The following is a 22,875-nucleotide window of genomic DNA, read 5'->3' as shown; positions in this document are numbered from 1 at the left end:
CTGATTAACCAGCTCTCCTTGCTCACCTCTGCCTCGTAAATTCCTAATAATATTGTAAGCCACAATTCAGACATCATCTTCTCTTTGCAGTGATATGCAACTCATTTTCTTCCTCCTCTGAGTTCTTATACCTCCTTTGGAGTATTTGCGTCATTGAAAAATGCATACACACACAAACACACTCCCATACACACTGCATCTTTACTGTTTTTTTATGTGTCTATCTTCATTACTGTATTTGTGAGCTCTTTGATCATAAGATAACAAAGATTTCATTTCTGCATTTCTGGTACCTCACGTAGTTTTTGGTATGGGTTAAGTATGTTAGATGTTTGCTGACTAACTTAAGAGTAAGCAAATGGACACAAATCCTTTCTAATACTACCTGAACTATCTTTCATATACTTTATGTCAACGCAAATAATCCATAACCAATCTATAAATGAGAATTGCGCTGAGTGTTATTCTGAGTGAAATGTGAGGACCATGTAGCCCGGGGCCTTTCTTCCCCAAGGAAGGAAGGGCACCAAAGAAGTGGAGTGTACAGAGTGGTTATATACCCTTGAAAACCATGTTTCACATGTGATTGAAACGTTCCTTTTGCAATAGTCACGAGACTCCTCTGTCAGCACAGTGATTGATGGACACAGCAAGTAGTAGGTCTGCTGTCTTGATGGACACAGCAGAGTAGCAGGTCTGTTGTCTCAAGCTGGGTGGTCACAGGTGAGTGCAGCAATCAATTCCTAGCCTCGGGAAAGATGCTTCTTTCTAAGGAAATGCCAATGTAGGGGGAAGTTGCACCTTTATCTTAAGGGCATTTGTTCTTGCCTTTGGGACATAGGAAATGCTTAAAGCAGATATACATTGTATGCTCAACAGCCACTTCAGGCCATTTTGGAAAAACAAAGTCAGGCCTAATTAGGTTTACACCAAATGGCTTCCTCAAATACTCCAATATCCTATTGCTTGCCATTTTTATTTGTCACTTAAATATATCTGCAATATTTTAAAGATTATAAGGATGAAATCAATTTTCTGGTTATGGATGGCAGAATAAAGACATTTTTAAAACTATTTTCCTCCTTCAAAATCTATTGTGAGCTAGCACTCCTAATGATGCAAGTATCAGCAACAACCCACACCCCTGCAAGCAGCTTTGACTACTACCAGGTGTGAACCAGAAAATAGCCTGAGAGATGAAGCCACACAGCACACACCTAAAAGCAAGTGTCACAGTCATGGCAAGTTATCTCACCATCCTTTTAGTAAAGTGAGGAGCTTTAAACTCTGGGACAGGCTGCTACAGAATCAGGAGACATCTGTAGAAACCTAATTCAATCTCACAACCTGGCAGCGAATATGTTGCTGAAGGAGAAACCACACTAAAGTCATTTTTGTTGTCCATAATTGAACCTTCTATGCAAAGGAGAGTCCCAGATGTTAAGATGGGTGACAAAAGGAGGGGAAGAAGCAATCACCAGATTTCAACTCAAAGTATGTGTGTTTCAAAGAGATTTACAATGAGCTACACCAATGCACCACGGCTTAAATGCTGACATTTGGGAGAGTGGAGATGGGAGCAGGGAAGGCTTATGCCAAAAGGAAATGGCAGACTTAGTAAGAGGGTGCTCAAAACAATACAAATCAAAGTTGGAGCTCATTCCCTTTCTTATTCCATTATCTGTCCTTTTGACAGTATTTAATATATAGGCTGTCATCTTTTAAAGATAACTCACAAGCAGAAGAAAAAAAACACATAAACTTAAGAACAGAAACTACAAAAGAAGAAAAAATACTTGAAGATCATACAATATGGAAGAGTTACTTGGGGGGGGAAACAAGATTTCAGACAAATAGTTCTTCAAGTTTCAAAGAAATTGCAAAAAGTGTGTCCTCTCTTTTAAAAGAGAGTGACAAGATAAAGATATTATAAAAAATATAATAAAAACAATTGAGAGCAAGCCCTGATTGCCTAGTGGTTAAAGTTCGGTGCCCACCACTTCGGTGGCCTGAGTTCACTTCCCAGTCTTGGAACCACACTACCAGTCTGTCATTTGCCATGCTGTGGTGGCAGCTCACATAGAACCAGAACCGCTTACAACTAGGATATACAACTGTATACTGGGGCTTTGGGGTGGAAAAAAAACCCCACAATTGAAAACCTAATCAGAGATATAAGATATAGGCTTGAGGAAATCACTTAAAAGAAAGAGAAATCAATAAAGATATAAAAAATGATTGTGGAAAATAGTCAAAGAAAGTAAAATGAAGCCTTGGAGTTTTGAAGAATATGCAGAACGCAAAAATATTCAAAGATGTAAGGAGGAAAACTTCCCTGAACTAAAGACTATAATCTACACATTGAAAGACCATACTGGGTCTCAAGAAAGATTCATTCTGATACTTTTGAATCTAGTGGAAGAGGAAAGAAGTCTAAGTGAGCTAATATCTTCATCTTTTATTGCAAGAAGTAAATGTATATTGCCTGAAGTCTAATTGTGTAGTATAAAAATGACTGGAAACTTATGATTTATCAAAATTTGACCTTACCTATACAAGAATTATTTGTGAAATAATATTTTATCTGATGAAGAAAAATTTACTTGCAAGTTACCAATTTTTTCAGGGTACTCTTAAATTCATACTGCTTCTGCCAGGTATAAGTTAATTTTAATAGAATAATCCTTAACTATAGGATATAGCATATGCAAAATTTAAATGCCATCTACTTATCTATTCATCTATCTACTAATACCTATTTATCTACTCACTTACCTATCTGTCCTTGTATGTGCATATGTGATTGAGGAATGCCTAGAATGGTATTCATGACATGTTAATGATGGTGATTTCTTATGACAGAATTTAGGGCACATTGAGGAAATGAGTTTTTGATTGCTTCTTTGTCTTGTTTGCATTTTTTAATGTTAGCATGCATTATTTCTAAAAAATATTTTAAGTATGTAAATATACTTTTATTGGGATATTTGAAATATACTAAGAAATTTTATGTCATTCCAAGATGTTGTGTTTTTGATTCTTTAATATAGTTGTTTCCCAGATAATATGCTTTCCCAGATAATATTATCCCAGGTAATATGCAAAAAGTGTTTTGTCATAAAATAGTTTGGGTAAATGCAAAGAAATCCAACTAGTTTTCTTTAAAGTATGATTATTGAAATCTCAGTGCTCTTGTGTTTTAAAACACTCCAACAGGCAAAAATAATTAATGCAGAATTTCACAAGTTTATTTGTTTGTGGGACAATTCTTCTTTTATTCTTTCAAAGCTTGTCCTGGGACTAACTTCGAGAAAGCAGACATTATGAAGACTCTAATTACATTTACTTTGGTTTGAAATCCTATGTCAAAGATATTTACTAAAGGAATTATATACTTTAATTTAAAAAAATGACTAGGAACATAGCTTTACCTTAAAATATTATATAGCTATTAAATAATATAATAATTTTTGATATGTTATAAAAACATTTTACACTGAAAATTAATTCAACTAAGAAAACATTTTTAAAACTGGAAAAAATATGCCAAAACTATATTAGATGCCTCAGAGTCAGAAAAAGTGATATTTTTCTTCTTCATGTTGTTCATATTTTCCAAGGATTTTCGTGCATTATTTCAAATTAAAGAATACGTTAACATTGAAAAACAAGCATAAAAACATCTTGTATTTGCCATATCTTATCTCTGAGATTTGCCAATTGGATAAATCTTTTCAGATTTAAATAACATAGGAAACTCACACTGTGGTCTGCCCTCTGCCCCTTGTGCTCAGTTCTGCGTCCAATTGCAGAGCTGAAGCTCCAGTCCTACTGCATCATATAATTTCACCCAAAATGTGATATTTTTCTCACCCTTTGAAGCATTGAGAGCACTCTTTCTTCCTCCTCCCCTTTAACTGGTCAAGACTGCCAAGATCAGGTTTCTTCTCTTCTGAGAAATATGTTTCTGCCTCCTCCATCCTCACCCATACCCCAAAGCTGCCCTACAATCTGACTTAGCTCCCTTTCCCATATGATCTCATCACTAAAATGTAAGCTCCGTAAAAGTAAAGACTTCTATCTCTTTTGTTCAACTCTGTATCTGGAATATACACAATAGTGCCTGACATATAGCGTGCACAATCACTATTGGTCCAGTGTCCCTGTGCCCATTAGTAACAATTATTTGAAATATACTGCTAAGACGAGGCCTGTGTGTTTTAAGCAGTACCTCCAGTGCTCAATAAATTCTATTTGAATTGTGTTTAATGATTAAGAACTGAAGATTGTTATCAGTGAACCCAATATTTCCTGACAATTATTAGTATTTTTATTTTATTATACATTATAAGCTACTAACTTCTTTATTCTGTTTCTCACAAATTGGTCAGAGGACGGAGTTACAGTAGCATTTGTTCATTGCCCAAAGGATTGCTTAGAATGGATGGCTGAAGGCCCAACAAGTCCCAGAATGTGTTAAACTCACATAAGACTATCTTAAGGAGAACTTTTAATGACTGGAAAAACTTTCCCTGGTTCCCTAAATATTTGTTTTAGTTGAATAATCCTGAGGTCTTTCAGTGCTGTCCCTTGAAACCATATGTAGTCCTCCCATGAAGGTTTTACTTTGCCCCAAGTTTATATGGATTTTGATGTTTAAACCAAAATATACTTACAGATTTTATTAGAATGATGGCATCTTTGTACCTTATTTGTCAAAATTTTTCTGGCAAAGTAAGGGTCTTGAGATATACAGGGTATTATTGGTAATGTGAGTACTTCCCACTAAAACAGAGGAATGTGGGGCCGGTCTAGTGGCCTAGTGGTTAAGTTTGCGTGCTTTGCTTTCATGGCCTAGGGTTTGGTGGTTTGGATCCTGGGTGCAGACCTACACACCACTCATCAAGCCAGGCTATGGCGGTATCCCACATAGAAGAACTAGAATGACCTACAACTAGGATATACAACTATGTACTGGGGCCTTGGGGAATATCTGGTCTACAAAGCCCTCAAGGACTGAGTTTCCTTTAAGTGTTGCTCTTGGCCATCTCTGACATAGCAGGTTCATGCTAACTGTATAAACTGTCAGCCAGAACTCCATTCATCAAATCTACCTTACAGGCGGCAGGTTGGAGGAAAGGAAGAAAAATTTCCTCCAAGGGTATGGACGAGCTCTTTTAAAAAATATTTTCAGAAGCTGTCACTCAATACTTTCACTTCTATCCTTTTCCAACTTTGTCGTATGGTCACAAATTCCTTCAAGATAGTATTTATTCTGCATGAGCAACTGGTTAGTTAAAAATTAGATTCTATTTTTAAGGAAAAAAAAGCTATCTCTATCAGATTACCTGAAACACATTGGCTAAGAGTTGGGGAGGGAGTGTCCTGGGAATAAAAATGGAGACTATTATCAGGAGATAAGGCAATGAATACAGGGAACAAGCAAAGATGTCTAGTACACTGAAAAATAAGAATAAGAAGAAATATGAATGATGATAAAGGGAGAGACAAAATGCATGGTTTTATAGAGCAAGGTTCGGGACAAAGTAATGGCAGAAAGAGGTGGAAACAGGCTTCACACGGAATTTTCAGTATTTGTATGTATGGCTATTAGAAGAATTTTGTATCAGATGCCAATATATCCCATAACTTACCCATAACCAGCAGATGTCCCATTTCAGAACTAAATAAAATTAACATTTTCCATAAGAACACAGACTTTTCATACTGCATGTGGTATTATATTTAATTACTAACTAGCTTTTAAAACATTTCATTTATTTTTGAGTTAATGGATTTCCTATTGCTATGAAAATATCAGTTTCTCCATTACTTGTTTGAGTATTTAATTACTTAAAGAGCAGGTTAATTTTATAAAAAGAAAGAGGAAAACAGATAAAAGATAGCTGCTATGATATAATGACTTTATTGCGTAATTCTCAGCCATCTGTGGAGAGAAAATAATTTTCACTCCTACAATGAGAATATGGCTATAGAAGAAAAGATTGAGTTGTCTTCAAAAAGTAGGACATCCAAACATTGCCCTTAGCTATTTGCTAACTTTGTGATTCTGTTCTAGAAAATTTTTCCATGAAAATATTTTTCTTCAGAAAGAAAGATAATACCTAACTTTTTTTCTTATGTGGAAGTTTTATAAAAGTAAAAGTCATTACCTATATCGATGGTTCTCAAAGGGAGCAATTTTGGCTCCCAGGAGACATTTGACAATGTCTGGAGATATTTGTGGTTGTCATAGCTGGGGTTGCTAACAGCACTTAGTGGGTAGAGGCCAAAGATGATGCTAATCATTTGACAGTACACCAACCAGTTTCCCCTTCCCTGCCCCCAACAAAGAATTATCAAACCCAAATGTCTATAGTACTGAGTTGTAAAATCCTGATCTCTGTGAGTGTATTTGGAAGAGAGAATCTTCTCTATTAATGCTAAAAAGATGCCTTTAAATTTATATTTGATTTTTTAAAATAATACTTATGTATGATTAAACTTGTCTAACTCTAAACCAAGAGTTCTTGAGTTCCATGCAATGCAAGGATGTCCATGGATCTTAAAATCATAAGCAAAATCTTACGTACATGTAAATCTGCATAGTTTTAATGGGTCAAGTCTATAGCTTTTATCTGATTCTCTGATGGACTTAAGACCTCATGAAGCCAGCCACGGAATTTATTCAGAATGCCAAAGAATCCTAGTATATTAATCAGCCATTATCTTCCCTCCAATGAGCCAAGCTGCTGTTTCTGGCTTTGCTTCTCTGCACATTCTCTATCCTTACTGTATTAAGGTCATGACACTCACGGAAATGAAGTTTAAAGATTCCCAATTGAGTCTTCTTTTAATTAATAGAAATAATATCAACAAGTAAAGTTCCTTTTGGAAAGCTTGTGACTTAGGAAATCCGGTTTCCCACTTTAAGCAGCATTTCTATAATTTACACTTAAATATATTAAATGTTCTTCGTGATGCATGCCACTTTGGTGTTTAGGATGATAGTATAGCCTTTACAGTTAACAATGTATTTCCCCGTAACCTGCTTCTTGCTTCTTGTCCTATCTCGGGAAATGACATTATTATTTATCCATCACCGGACCAGAAATGATAGAGGAAAATCTTCCTCATCTCTTCACTTTCAACTCCAATTATTTTTCATATTCTGTCCATTCTACATCCTAAATATCACTCAAGTCCCTTCCCTCTTCTTAATCCCTGGCGTTGTTTTTTTCAGTTGAATATCTCATTCTCTTTCAACCTAACTATCACATTAATAGTCTCCCAACTGCTATCCCTGATTCCAGGTCTGCTCTTTCCCATTCCATTCTGCACATTCCTGAAGAGCCATCGTCCTAAACTGCATATTGGACCAGGTCACTTTCCAGTTAAAAACATTGAGGGTCTCCCTTTTACCTACATGCTAACACCCCCTCCCTTTATGTCCTTGCCTCCTGCTACTGACACCCCCTCCAGAGGTGAGGCTCTAACTGCATTGATTTCTCACCACCCCTGGATATGTGCTTTTCTGACTCTGTCCCTGCTTTGCCTGAACGACTTTCCCTCTCTTGTTGAAATCCTATTCATTCTTCATGAAGAAGCTGGCCCCAAGTTCTTCTCAATTTCCACCAGGCAGAGTTGATTATTCTCTTATTTCTGCTCAAAAATCATTTGGGATTTACTTTAATATCTTATTCACCTTTAGTTACCAAGTGCTTTGAGCAGTTCATGCACACATGTACATTTCTAATAAATGTCTCTGTAATTGGACTCACAACACTAAGCAAATTCAATACTTCGCTCAGGACTGTACCATTACGGATGAACATTGTCTTTGTTGGTCAGGCTAAATAATAGATAAAATATAATATAATTATATAAATAATGTATATTATATAAATATATTTAAGTAATATAATCTATAACATTAGGTTCGACAGGCCTTATTTCTTTTTCTATTAATGAAACATATATGCAGTAGGTGCCTTGCAGATAATTGCAGAGTTCACAAGCTTTAAGTTGGATGAATGAAAAAAGTAACACTTTTCAAATTTTTGTTTAAAACATTAAATGATCCCGTGTCCAGGAATGCTGCTAAATATCCTACAATACACCCCAAGAAAGAATTATCTGGACCAAAATGTAAGTACATATTGCCAAGGATGAGAAACATTGCCCTACATTTTAATAAAGCAATTTACCTAGAGGCTATTGAAATGTAAGGGGTTGTTTTTATTTACACTAAATGGCCCCAAGCTTCTACGTTTTTATTGTACACACTACAAAGCGTTATTAAAATTATGCCCCCCTGAATCCATTTTATCCAGAAGCACACTGACTTCTGGGGCTCTATTAAAGTCAGAAGTCCACTGATAATGTGAAATTGAAAATGTAGAAATCATGGGTGGTGTTTGTGTATTGTTCATCGAAGTAAAAGGGGAAATATTAAGGTAGAATATATTAGACACCCCCTGAACCAAAAGTACCTTGAGAGGCAAACACTGAGACCATTTTTCATTTAGCCATTACTGAAGTTATTGAATTTTGAATACAATATAATAGTGCTACTTTGATAGTGTAGTTTTCTTCTTTTGGAGTTAAAATGCTATGTCATTGGATTGTATAGAGACGTATCTTGGTAAATATTGTTAGGGTACTGGGACCTCCTTCTGATTAATTCCAAGTTTAATGGCAGGAAAGACTGCTAAGTTATTTGTCTGATTTACAAGGATAATTTGCTTTCTCTTGGCAATGTGGGTGTATACATATGAATATTCACATTTTCTAGTTCATAATGGAGGCAAGATTGGAGAAAAGGTGGTAGGACATTGACATAATCTAAGGTAAAGTAAAAAATATGCTAGACACCTGCCAATTAAACTTGCAGCATTATCTTACTCCCTTCAAGTAAAATAGAACCATTTTAAGACACCTTCTATTTGTTGCCTTTTAGAAAGACTTTCCAGAAATACAAATCTATTGTAGTTGATGCAAGACATTATTCCGATCCTTGAGCTTACAATATTCAGTCGTGTATGCCTAAAATGCAAAGCATTTTGGAAGAAGAAAAAAAAATTTAGTAGAATATATCTTACTTTACTTTGTTTCTAATTCCTTTTGAGTACAATGTTTTAAAAAAGGAAATGGAGAATAGAGATGATCTCTTGGCATAGGTGACCAGATGTTTTTCTAGGTCCAGTAGCTTCAGAGACCTTAACACAAGAGAATCCTTCATTTCTTTTCAAACACGACATAATTTTATTCAGCTTGTTTGTCATGGTTGACCTCCGTGTCCCACACTTCTGACCCTGCCTGTGCTTGGGGAGGGAAGACTAGTTAACCTGATTATATTAGGTTAGTAAAAAGGCAACCAATAAAGTCCAGCTTGCTGATTCACAAAAGGCATTCTATTATGTATTTAAAAGCCAGAGGAAAAGAGAAATGCCATTTCATAAAGATGAGAGAAGCATTTTATTGCTTGTCTACAGAATTTAATCATTGAAAAAACATCAGTGGATATTAGTGGGAAAAGTACTGTTATCACTTGTTTTGTGTAATAAATTAAAAACCTAAAATGAATGTGGTGTGTCAGAAATGTTTAAACAAGAAAGAAGGAGAAATTCTAGCATTTTAATTTTGTTTTGATTGAAGCTACTCTTATGCCACCACGAAAAAATAATACCATTCTTCTAGTGTGCCTCATTTCCATGGAACTCAGTAGAACGTGCACGTTAACATTCAATTCAGCAGGCTGTGATGCAGTTACATAAAGTTTTGCCAAAAGGAGGGATAATTATCACAGCCATTCGTTTCCCAGGGCTCTCCAGTCTGGCTGCAAGTGTTTCTCTAAGCAGCACGTTGGTGAATAAAAGGGTAGTTAAAAGGAGGGGCAGGAAAAAGGGGATTTAGGAAGAAGGAGTTTTCAAAAATATTTTTGGCTTTAGAGAAAACGATTCACAATCATTCGCATGAGTAGAATTCTTGCTTGGCTTCGTCTAATGAAAACATTCTGAAAGCAGAGATTTTTCAGAAAACAAAACAAAGCAAAACAAAAACTGTCTTCTGAACACCATTAGTGCAGATCAAGAGGAGCCAGGGTAAGTAAACATCCCTGCTGTATGTCGCCGGAACCCCCACTGCCTCAGATGATGAAGTAAACATCTCATTTAGTGTGCTTGGCTATGTTCATGAAAAAGATGGAGCATCCTGATGACTGTTTTTCTAAATTGGTTCCTTTAGCATTTACACTTTGGTACTTTTTATGCTATACACTATATTGTTCTAACGTAATTAAATATTAGAAAATATTCATAACTCAGTTGCAAAAATGGCCAATGCTGATATTGTTAATAATAGCAGAAGGAAGAAAGCAAGACAATTATTTTGAGTCTGGTTTTATTTCTTGGCAAATCCACTATTGTGGCCTCCTTCAGTTGTGGGAGATGGGACACAGGGTGACGGCAGTTCTCTGGTTGAGGTGCACTAGGGGGGCTTGGGATCCTTTTTTTTAAATTACTTTACTGAGATCTCATTGATAGACCTTGAGGGTATTATGTTAAGCGAAAGAAGTCAGACAGAGAAAGACAAATACCATATAATTTCACTCATATGGGAAGATAAACAAACACATAGATACGGCGAATAGGTAGGTTGTTAGCAGAGGGGAAGGGGTTGGAGGCAGGTGCAAAAGGAGTAAAAGGGCACACGTGTGGGGTGATGGAAACTAGACTATGGTGGTGAACACGACGCATTCTATATGGAATCTGAAATGTGATGATGGGATTTTTTTTTAAGCATCAGATTCTCAGGTAGCTTCTTCAACACTCCTCTGGAATTACCTACCAGAAAAAAGAAAAGTTTTTGGTGAATGTTTCTGTCCCTTGGTAAAAAGGAAATACATGAACATTGCAGAATCATTTTTACCTGTGTTTGCATTTACTTTCTTCATCAGCCCTGGGAGGTACATATTAATGTCTATCACATTTTTTTTTCTTTTCACAAATGAGGAAACTGAACCTCAAAAACTATCTTGTTTAGGCCCTTATAACTACTGTGAGGTAGAATTTAATTTTGAGCCCCAGACTTCAAAACCATGACATCATACCAGGCACTGTATTTAGAATTTCAAGAATTGCTAATTGATCAATCCATATAGAGAGTTCAGCATTAGCTAATAATAAGGAAATGCCACAGGACTGCACGTAATTTAAGCAAATGAATGAATAAATGAAGCAAGCCAGCATATATTGCATGTACCCTGTGGAAGGAACATTTTGCAAGTGGTTGGAATTTGAACTTAATCATAAGAAGTTGGCGGTGGTCTTGACTAATGTAGTGGTTCATTTATGCTCAGAATAAGCAGCAGAAAAAAATTTCTGAAAAGTACTCTTTGAATTAATGTTTTCAACTGGAATCTAAGAAGATGAAAAAATTACTTTTTTAAAAACATCGTTTACTCCTTTTCTATGGAAAACTTTGATTATGATGTTAATCATAACATTTATATATCAATAATACAATTTTTTCAAAAGGTTGACAAAATATCCCCAAACAGGTCTGAGCTAGGCTTCTAAGATACGCTTTTTAATAGTCTTTTATGATACACGTATACTGAAATAATTATAAATATATTATTAATATCACTGTTAGAACATCCTTCATAAAACATAATTTCCATCATTGTTAAAAATTACATCACCAAACCGATTTCAACTAAATTAAATTAATTGGCAAAAATGATTGAAAAACACCCTTTTTCAGACTAATGTGATTCTATGTGGGCACATAAATATGTAATAAAGAAAGATATAGTTTAAGATAATAATGAGTAGTTTGTGCTTTGTGAATGCAGATTTCTATGGACAACAGAACTATATTTTTGGTTATATCTATAGCTGATTTTTTTAGAGAATTTCACCAAATTCATTTGTCAAGTATTTATATATCATAGACGGAGTTTACAAACTATCTTCTTATTTTAGAGGGTAAAGTTTGTAGGGTCAGTTTACACACCAAATATTCGATTTTTCTATGTAGAAGTCTCAAAATAGAAACAAATGGACACAAGCTTTACTTATAAAAATGAAGAAAAGTGTTGATTTGGTATATAAATATTTTAAGGCATTCCTTAAATGGATTTTCATATTATTCCTTATATTTCATGTGCGTTGTTCTTCTGTAGCTCCCTTTGAATGAAAAGCCAAACACAATAGAGCGTAGTGTTAGGCAAGGCTGGGCATGTGGTTGGCGTTATTTTGAATTTCAATGTAAAGGCGTGGAGCTGGACAGATGAAAGAGTCATTTTGGGACAGACTTGCAGGGTCAGCTTCATAAGCTTGTGACCATTGTGGTTGCACAGGACCCTGTCTTCAGAAGCACCCCCCCCACCGTACCTGCACTCGCCTACACTGGGGGTTTAATGCTCTGCAGTCGCTGACTTGATATTTTTGTCTTTGAGTTTGAGTTTTATAGGTGAAGTTCAATGGGATAATGGAGAATGCACTGGGGGCTTGAAGCTTCCCCTCAGGCATGGTTCCACATTCCAGCCCACTTTCCCTCCCACATCCAGAGATCACTGCCCCCCTCTGTCTCAGTGGGGACCAAGGCACTGGTAGCCCTGTGATGTGCTCTGAGCTGCAGTGCAGAGCCCCACCGGTTGTGGGGGGTCTGCGCTCAACCTGTGCCAGAAGGAGCATGACATTAAATACCAAATAAGGGGAAGGCCCAGTGGTGTAGTGGTTAAGTTCAAGCTCCACTTTGGCAACCCAGGGTCCAGGCCTGGATCTCAGGCACAGACCTAGCACCACTCAGTCAAGCCACACTGTGGCAGTGTCCCACATAAAAAAGAAGATTGGCACAGATGTTAGCTCAGGACCAATCTTCCTTGCCAAAAAAAAAAAAAAGCAAATAAAAAACCAGAGAGACTGGGTAGGAAAGGACAAAGCTTTCTTCCTGCTTTTTGAACAAGGGCCTTGAAGTTCACTTTTCACTGGCCCCTGTAAATTTTGTAGCTGGCCTTGGTAATTTAGAACTAATGATTTTGAATGTCATTGTCTGATGGACTAGCTCAGATGAGAAGGGCAATTCTGAGGTGTGTGATATTTCAGGGTACCAGGTACTTATTTTAGAAAGTGGCCATCTGGCCTTACAGACTGAAATGTCATTTCTCTAGACTATTGCTTTGTCAGGTACATGCACACTTACTAACCATCCTCAATACGTCAAGCGCTACCTACAGGTTTGCTCAGTGCATCTTGCTGGTGCATGAGCAGATTCCTTAGGCTGGACCTGCACTGCCGCAGGGCTCAGGAAAGCAGGCAGCTAGCAGAGAATCACACTTAAATATTTTAGGAAATGTCATAGGTAATTCAAGAGAAGAAATTAGTTGTGTCAATTCAGAACACAACGCTAGAATTAGCAATGTCATTTTCCTCAAGTTAAAATAATCAGTTTCAAGGTATTTTATCAATATTCATAGTTTGTGAAGCATGAAATGAAATGTTTTTCCAGCGTAGCTAGATGTTTATAGAACTTAAAGATTACAACGAAGTGCATGCTGGCTTTTTTCTAATGTAATCATATGTATTGAATCCTATATATCCATATTCGTATAATGACTAAAACAAACATCCTATAACTTGGAACTGATATATGGGCAGAATATAAAACATGCTAAATGGGTGAAAAGAAATCGTACGTGATGTTTTTAAAAAATGCACTAGGTCTTTTTATCTGTCTACCTAGAATGCTTCACCTACATTCTTTTGCAAACTGATGACACATTGCCTGTCTAGCTTTTAAGAACCAGATTAAGTGCAATTTTTATGACTGAAAGCTTTTTGAAGCTTTTTTTGCACATCTCAAGAAAACTCTTCCCAAATTCTTTCACTACAGCATTTAGTTAGTTTTTTCTAAAGAAATGGTATTAAGTCTCTTATTCAAAATCCTCTTTCATCATACTTCCTTGTCCCAGGCATACCACAACCAAGATGGGACTATCAGTGGCACCGTTCAGAGGGGACTCAGGTGTTAGTTACATCTTCAAGCTGTAACAAATAGCAGGCACTGCACAGTCTTCCTCTGTACCTGCCCCTGACCATGCTTAGTCCTCTGCACATCACAGGATATGGCGCCAATAACATTTTGAGAAATGCACAAATAAGAAAGAATTTCAATATGCGTAAGACCCACTCTTAGTGGTTTTAGGTTCAACTGGACAATCAACCTCACATGATTCTACTAGGCCATACTTGACAATGGCTTCATCAGAAGGATACAACGCAATAAACAAAACCTGCCAGTAGGGCAGTATCAGGTGATTCTCTATCATGAGAGTTTCCACAAGCATCTAGGGCTAAAGTCTTTCTCCAACCCCTCGAAGTGACAGCTCAGGTGTGAGAGTTTGAGATCGTGGGTAGGTATGAGACCCACCCTGGTTAACACGTCTCATGTCCTAAGTGGGAATCAGTATCCTTACAACAGCCCATAAGCAAAGAACATCACCAGTTACAAGAATGCACTGCATTCAAGAAATCCCACAAGGTATTTCTAGTCATTCACAGTCCTCCCAGACCAGACGCAGTTTACAAATGAGAATTTATTTTTATCGTAAGTAATGTTGCCTAGTAATACAGCTGACATTCTACCAGTATCAGGTCTCCATGGAAACAGAGCTGGAAAGTTAACTCAAGGTCATTTTTCTTTTCAGAGAGTAGGAGAAAATGTTTTGCTATCCTTTTATTCACACTAGGAAACAAATATTTGGGAATTTGGATTACCAAACAGGCCTTATTCTCTGACTTATAACACAATAAAATTCAAAATGACAGCTATACATTCAACTCAAAAAACTGAAGGAAAAAATAAAACCCCAAATGTTCCCAAAGAAAGTGTATAGAAAAACTAAAAAAGATAAAAAACAAATTAACAAAATAAAACCTATCAAACCTATAAAAGAAGGAAAATTTGATTTTAAAAATTATCTTTTATTTTGAAAAGAATGTCAAAATAGATTTTTTTTTTTTGGCCATATGTCTAAGTCCATTGGGACTGCTATAACAAAAACACCATGGACTCGGGGGCTTAAACAACCAACATTTATATCTTACAGTTCTGGAGGCTGGGAAGTCCAAGATCTAGGCACTGGCAGATTTGGTGTCTGGTGAAAGCACACTTTCTGGTTCCTGACAGCCTTCTTCTTGTGTTCTAAAATGGCAGGAAGCACAAGAGAGAGCTCTGGCTTCTTTTTTTATAAGGGCACTAATCCCAGTTATGAAGGCCCCACCCTCATAACCTATTCACCTCCAAAAGGCCCCCCTCCAAACACCATCACTTGGAGATTAGGTTTCCACATATGAATTTTGGAGGGACACAAACATTCAATTTACAGCACCATCACAGAGTAAGAAGAGGGCCCGGCCCAGTGGCGCAGTGGCAAAGTGCACACAGTCTGCTTCTCGGCCACCCAGGGTTTGCTGGTTCGGATGCCAGGTGGGGACATGGCACTGCTTGTTAAAAGCCATGCTGTGGTAGGTGTCCCACATATAAAGTAGAGGAAGATGGGCATGGATGTTAGCTCAGGGCCAGTCTTCCTCAGCAAACAGAGGAGGATTGGCAGTAGTTAGCTCAGGGCTAATCTTCCTCAAAAAAAAATAGATTAAGAAGATAAAAGAGAAGAAGCAAATGATTAACTTTAGGCACCGAAAAGGAGAGCATTTAAGAGACTTTTATGCTTGTGTGGAGAAAATAGTTAATTTTTATTCATTTATACAAAAATATAAACTGTATTATATTAGTTTATACAAAAACATAAATGATCAAATGTCCTTCAAGAAACATTTAACCAACCAATACCAAAAGATGAAAATGAAGCAGTCAAACTTTCCCTGTACGATGAGGCATCATGGTGAAGTGATTGTACGGGCTATCTCTTATCACTGGCACTGTTCAGCATTGAAGTAGAGACACTAAACAATGAGATAGGACAAAAGTAAAAACCACATAATGTCTAAATTTTGAAAAAGAAGGATGAAATGATCAATATTTATAGACAATATGATTACTGATCTAGGTCACCCAATAGAACTGACAAAAACCTATTAAAACCAGCAAGAAAAAGAAGTAAATTAGCTAGATATAAGAATATTTTAAAATTCAGTATATTCCTTTGTATCAGCAGTAAAAACTTAAAAAATGTAATTTAAAAAATATTTCATCCAAATAGCAATGAAAGCTATAAATTATCTAGAAATAAACTGAACAAAAAATGTGAAAGATGTCCATGAAGAAAGTGATAGAACTACTGAGAGTCCCTAAAAGGAAGGTCTAAATAAATGTGATATTCACCACGTTTCTGATGGGACTACTTAACATTTTACGGATGCCAATTCTACCCCAATTATTCTATAAATTCAATGATATCCCATATAATTTTAAAATTTTTCCAAAACAAACCTGACTCTGAAATGTACACTAGAGATGAAATGAATGACTGGAGTCCAGAAATACAAGCACATATGTAAGTGAATTGTTACATGATAAGAATAGCATATCATAGGGGCTGGCCCGGTGCTGCAGCAGTTAAGTTCGCACGTTCCTCTTCAGTGGCCTGGGTTGGGGGTTCGCAGGTTTGGATCCCGGGTGTGGACATGGCACCGCTTGGCAAGCCATGCTGTGGTAGGCGTCCCACATATAAAGCAGAGGAAGATGGGCACGGATGTTAGCTCAGGGCCAGTCTTCCTCAGCAAAAAGAGGAGGATTGGCAGTAGTTAGCTCAGGGCTGATCTTCCTCAAAAAAAAGAAAAAAAAAAAAGAATAGCACATCAAAATATACCAAAATAAAGAAAATTCATTAAGTCCTGTTAAAATGATTGGCAATCCATTTGGAAAAAAATTAAGTTAGATTTACAAGTAATATTGTAACAAACAAGTTACATAGATAGATTGGCAAACTTCTTCCATAAAGGGCCAGATAATAAATATTTCAGTCTAGTGTAGGCCATACTATCTCTGCCACAAATATTCATCTCTGCAGTTATAGGGCCAAATGAATGGTGTGGGCAGCAACTTTGGCTTGCAGGTGGTAGTGCTGACTTTGATTTCATCTCACTGAGCCAGAATTTCCTTAACTGGAAAATAGTAAGAATAACTACTTCGCAGCTTGACATAACAATGAATTAAAATGGGAAATATTTAGCTCCATGTTTAGATGTAGCAGAAATTTAACTTTCTGTCCTTACATTTTCGATACTGGACATTATGCCTGGCTTATAGTAGGTATTTCAAACGTTTTCATTTAACTGAAGTAAGAAACTTGCTGCTGTTAGTTTAACATTTAGGGGAAATAAGATAGATTTTTATTAAATATTTAAAATTATATATACTGATATATAATATATATTTATATGTATCTATTTGTTTTATAAAATATATATTTTATAACAGCATATAACATATATACAAATTTATGTATTTATACTTTAAAAATATATAAATATAGATTATAAAGAAAAGAATTATAAAAATTATACTAGAGTCCAAACAGATCTAGAATTATGAGACACTTCTGCTTGGACAAACTTTTTGTAATATTTTAAGCTTTTCTTTAACTTTGCTTGCTGTCTTTGACCTTTTTAAATCATGCTGCCCTTATTGTGCTTTCAAATGCTCTCAAAGTTACTACTTATATAAAATAATTAACTTGACGTTTAATGACTCAAAGTCTAAAAATTATCTAGTATCACTAATAGTTTGCATATCACAGTTGGGTCTGAAAAGATTTATAAAAATGAAAAAATTACCCTTGAAGTGATGAAAACGTTGACCTATTCCATCCAAAAGTGAAGGAAATCTTAATTAGTTTTAAGCAAAGCCTTTTTAAACAGAATGTAGCAATTAACCCATTGATCTGAAGAATGGGTCAGAAGGCATTTCTATGAGCATTTCAACTCATTACTGGTTATGCAAGATCTTGGTATATGAGATTTATGTTTCATTATTTCAATGCTAAGTAAATTTATTTAACTTGTATAACTGTGATGGGGTATAACATGTCTTCATATTTGAAGCAAATATACAAAAAAAGAGAATGTAGAGGTTTAAAAATGTATTTTAGAACCTATAATAATGGAAGTTCATAAAAATTTTTAAATTGGCAAATTATACATGAAAAGTTATTTGGAGCCTTTCTTTAGTGGGAAAAAATATTGGAGCCTGAGGCTAATGGATTGAACATGATATCTGATAACAGACAGGGAGAGGCCTGAATATCTGTAACAAATCTTCAAAAGTCAGTAAGACTTAAATGCTTTCCTTTAATACCCAATCTTAGAATCCAATCAGTGAATATAAACGTCTTCTGGTTAGAAGATTTTATTCTCTGCTTGTAATGTGTGGTCCCTGAGGGCTGAGAGGTGAGTTTCTGCTTCCATGAGATATCTAAACAAATTGGTGGAACAGGAAAAGCTTTGAAATAGTGTTTACTCTTATCTTGAGTGGATGGCAATTGAATGAAACTCTCTTAATGTAGGAAAGAATGGCGTATTTTGCTCTCTTCAATTTGCCACTAAGAAAGCATCTGCAACTGGAGTTATGAAAGCATCTGCAGACTGGAGTTAGTTATTGCTTTCAGCTGATGGCTTTGCCATTCCTTTGCTGTAAATGTCTGCCACATGTATTCCCTCTTCCTCTCTATCATACTTTCTATGCTTCCTCCAGCCACTATCCTCCTCAGAATTCTTCAACAATTCCTGTTACCCTTAGGATAAAAATCTAAATTTCTTTGCACAGTATAAAAGGACACCTTGGCCCCTACCAGCCTCTCCAGACACAATTATATTTTCTCCCTTTAATTTTGTGTTAAGCAACATTGAAGGTACCATGCTTTCCCCTGCTTTTGTGCCTTTGCCCGTGCATTTCCCTCTTTTTGAAATACTCTTATTTCGTAACTAATAGTGCATCAATTTTGCAAACTCCAACCCACCCATCAAGTCTCAATTCAAATGCCATCTTCTGCAGGCTTCTACTTCTATGCTCATTCTTTATGTCATACTTACATATATTATGGCCCCAATCTTCTTTTACCATGAATATTTGTGTGTCTCCTTGCCTTCTTGGTACTAATCTCCTTGGAGGGCAGGAGACTATATTTTTATAACCATAGTTCATAGTATCTGGTATACAGTAGGTAGCGAATACATATTTTTTGAATGAATGATAGATTGTTTTACCATTTTAAGAAAGTTTAATAAATAATGATGTAGATTGCTAAAGAGTCATATATCACAGAGTGATAATGCATATGTATGAAACTATATTTGACACATTTAATTATCTTTGCCCCAAGCACATGAATTATGTTCCCATATATTTATGGAAAGTTCCTTTTTTATGGTTTTTCACACTTTCTAAATTTAATAGTAAAGCCAAAATATTAGTTATTGTAGGACTGCTGCTGATACATTAGTGACAGCTTCAGTGGTGATTTCCTTTGCATACGTGAAGGCTTATATTTCTAGATGATACAAAAATGGCACAGATAGGCAGATGCAGGTAATGCTGTCAGAAGTAAGTGCATCTTCGACCGGTTCAGTCCAGCCTTCTCCACTCCTGTATACTGATATGCTCTTGCATCTCCTTAAGCAACTCCATGATGAAAGACTGTCTTTTATTTCTTTTGTATCTTTCATAGAACATCTCTAATAATGAGCTACAGTAAGCCCTGGACACACATTGACTAATTGTGTTTGTTGATTTTCCTAGTTTTAATCTTGGAGTTGAGAGAGAGGATTATGTTTTGGTTTTGATTTAGTGCTAGAGCTTTGTCTTGATAGTTTAATTACTTAGTGCTAGAGCTTTGTCTTGATAGTTGAGAGTAATATAATGAAAAATAATTATAATTAATAATTCTAACGAATAGAACAGTAATGACTGGGTTTGTCACAGAGGACTAAATGATTTACTCTGTTGTCTGTGTGTATGTCTGTGTGTCTGCATTAGAGAAAGCACCATGCATGTGGGGTTCACCTACCCCCAAATGAAAAGGTTAAGACAGGGGGTCTCAGGTGGACTTTAAGGGATTAAAAATAAACTTAAAGGCATTACTCTCTGTCTCTGACTTTTCTAATAATTTACTAATCAATTACTTATGGTATTAGATTTATTTTAATAACTTTCTGAACCTATTATAGTAAATCATTGTGTAAATATTCTCTATCACAGCATAACTTAAAGAGAAGACCATGTACACACTCCATATTGATAACTGCTGCCCAGCATGTTTGATGTTGGGTGGGCAGGGTTAAGAATTATGCCTAGGTTTCATTTTTTTTTGTTTTCCAAAAAATGTATTCATTAATTATAAATATGGATATAAATTATTTTAAGGTGCTAATTTAAAACTATTGCAGATATTCATGAAGTAAAGGAAGACTAGTTCTTTGGCAACTCTGCTGAATCAAGAAAAAGGATATCCTGGGGCCAGCCTAGTGCGGCAGTGGTTAAGTTTGCACACTCTGCTTCAGTGGCCTGGGGTTCCCGGTTCAGATCCCAGGTGTGGACATGTGCACCACTTATCAAGCCTTGCTGTGGCAGGTGCCCCACATATAAAGTAGAGGAAGATGGGCATGGATGTTTGCTCAGGGCCAATCTTCCTCAGCAAAAAAAGAGGAGGTTTGGTGGCAGATGTTAGATCAGGGCTAATCTTCCTGAAAAAAGAAAAGAAAAAAGGATATCCTTTTGGCAAGTTGATAATACATTTAGACTATGGATTGCAATGCAAGATTACATTTTGCAAAGTGTGTTGAAAATACTTTTTTGTTGTTTTAAATGAAGGCTCTCATAAAAATGATTTCTTGATTAACTATTATTTGAGGGTGATATATACATAAAAGTTTATAGTCTGAAACCTTATATCTTGAGAACTTGGTATGTTTACAAGTGGACAAATTTATCTAACGTTTTAAAAACTGTTAGAGATAAGAGAAGATCTTTTAATTGAAATATAAGCATGCTACTACTAAATTTATAATTAAATTATCAAATATTGCTTTTTATATGAAATTTAAATGGAATGTGTTTAAAATATGTTTAGACATTTAAACTTAAATCCTTGATAGTTCAAAGAATTTTGAATTCTGCATACTATTAACAAATAATTTCCTCATTCCTAATAATTTTTGTATTTTTGTTAAACTATACTGACCACTTAAACTGACTTTTGTCTTTTGTTTTCCTTTTTCCGACAGCTCTTTCAGGTTGGAAGGAGTATCTTTATTTGGAGGCATGTCAGCTCATTTTTCTCACTTCAGCTTCATCATTATGACTTCTTGAGGCCAGATCTAATTTTGAAGTAACCCAGAACCTTCCCATCTCAAAGCAGCAAATCCCTCAACTTTGGAGCACAAATGATCACTGGTATGGTCTGCAGAAAGTCATCTGCCTCTAGTCTAACAGCCATGAGCAGTGCCCTGGGAACGAAAAAAGCCACAGCCTTAAATCTCTTCACTCAGAAATTACCGAGAAGATTAAAAAAAAAAAAGCTGAAAAGGACTAAACAAGCAAGCCAACAAAAAAACAAAGACCAAACCAAACCCATCTTATTTCATCATTGAAATAAATATTTCCAGATGTGAGCCCAAGAAAATTTATATTCACCAATTAAACTAGTAAATCACACATTGATTTATCGTTTGGGAAAGTGAAAGTATAGAGATAGGAGGTATCTCCAGCCAGAATTTCTCAGCATTTCAAAATACGTAGATGAAAAGAAAACTGAACAAAGAGGAACATTGCAGCAATGAACAGTATTAGGACAGAATGTTGCTGTTCGCAGAGAGAGAGGACGTTTGCCATCTTGTGTACACCCTCAAAGCCATAATGGAGTAACAGCATTGTCGTCAATTTGCTTGAAAAGTTTCTGCATTCACTCCTTCACCCCATATTAGTTGAGCAAGGGGGAGGTCAGTTCTCACTGATTGCTTCTCAATGCACTTCTGATATTTGCACTGTCACTTCCATTCAGGGTAATAATGTGTGCTATTATTTGCACAGATGGTCCCATGAGTTTTGAGACCACCATAAGCGGTTTCTTGCAGAAGTCCAAAAAGGAAACATTGAAGAATTCTCCAGACATTGATTTCTCTTTCTTCTATAAAAGTCAGTTATCTTATAAAAAGTGGACTTGTCTCAGATGGAAAAACAACTACAGAATAATAATGGAAAAGCATCAGTGTGGTCAAATGAATCAAAAAGGGATCAACAGTTTTTTATTGAAGATCATTTTATATCATTAACAGCCAAGAAGTCAAATATAGTGAGCTGTACACTAAACATTTGTGTTGAACGTCTATTTGTTCTCTTAATTAAAAAAAATCATTTGTAATTTGTATTTGACATATAACCGTTTTTATAGCCATTTATCTATGCTTCATGGGAAAATGTACCAAACAAACAGCATTTTCAGTTTATTTTTCTAAATAAATGTGTTGTTTGTATTATTTGTAGTTGCTTATTTGGTTTTTATTACCTAAAAGATAAGTTTCTTATGGTTTGTTGACAATCTTTTGTCATATTAATTCAGAACTAATAGAAGACTGAAATTTCAAATATTTTTGTGGTATAAAATTGTGCTATTTTCTAAACTCTGGAGAAGAAGTGATATATTTTTCACTGTGACTTTCTTGTCAAGGGTTATTTAAATATTCTAGGTATACTAACTATATGAAGTTAGTTTTGATATTTGGGGACATTGCTGGAAAACAGAAAGTTTGGATTTGTATCAGTAAGCATTTTCCCTAAGTTCTCTTTCTGGAATTCTGCTCTAAAAGAAGATGAAAATTAGATAGATAGTTTTAGGCCATTAATCATACCTGA

General features: G+C 35.7%; 1 protein-coding gene across 2 annotated transcripts in view; it reads left to right on the top strand.

Moving 5' to 3' along the window:
- PRR16 (proline rich 16) overlaps window positions 1-22,499 on the top strand; it is a 280,900-nt gene extending 258,401 nt beyond the window's left edge. For both annotated transcript variants that reach the window (XR_002799704.2, XM_070233198.1), the window contains exon 3: window positions 21,249-22,499. The gene's annotated coding sequence lies outside the window, so the exon portion shown is untranslated. The remainder of the gene's footprint in view (window positions 1-21,248) is intronic.
- The last annotated feature ends 376 nt before the right edge of the window (window positions 22,500-22,875 follow it).

Source organism: Equus caballus, chromosome 14, assembly GCF_041296265.1.
Source record: "Equus caballus isolate H_3958 breed thoroughbred chromosome 14, TB-T2T, whole genome shotgun sequence".
In the NCBI taxonomy this organism is placed as follows: Eukaryota; Metazoa; Chordata; class Mammalia; order Perissodactyla; family Equidae; genus Equus; species Equus caballus.
This window is presented reverse-complemented; position numbering and strand designations above follow the sequence as displayed.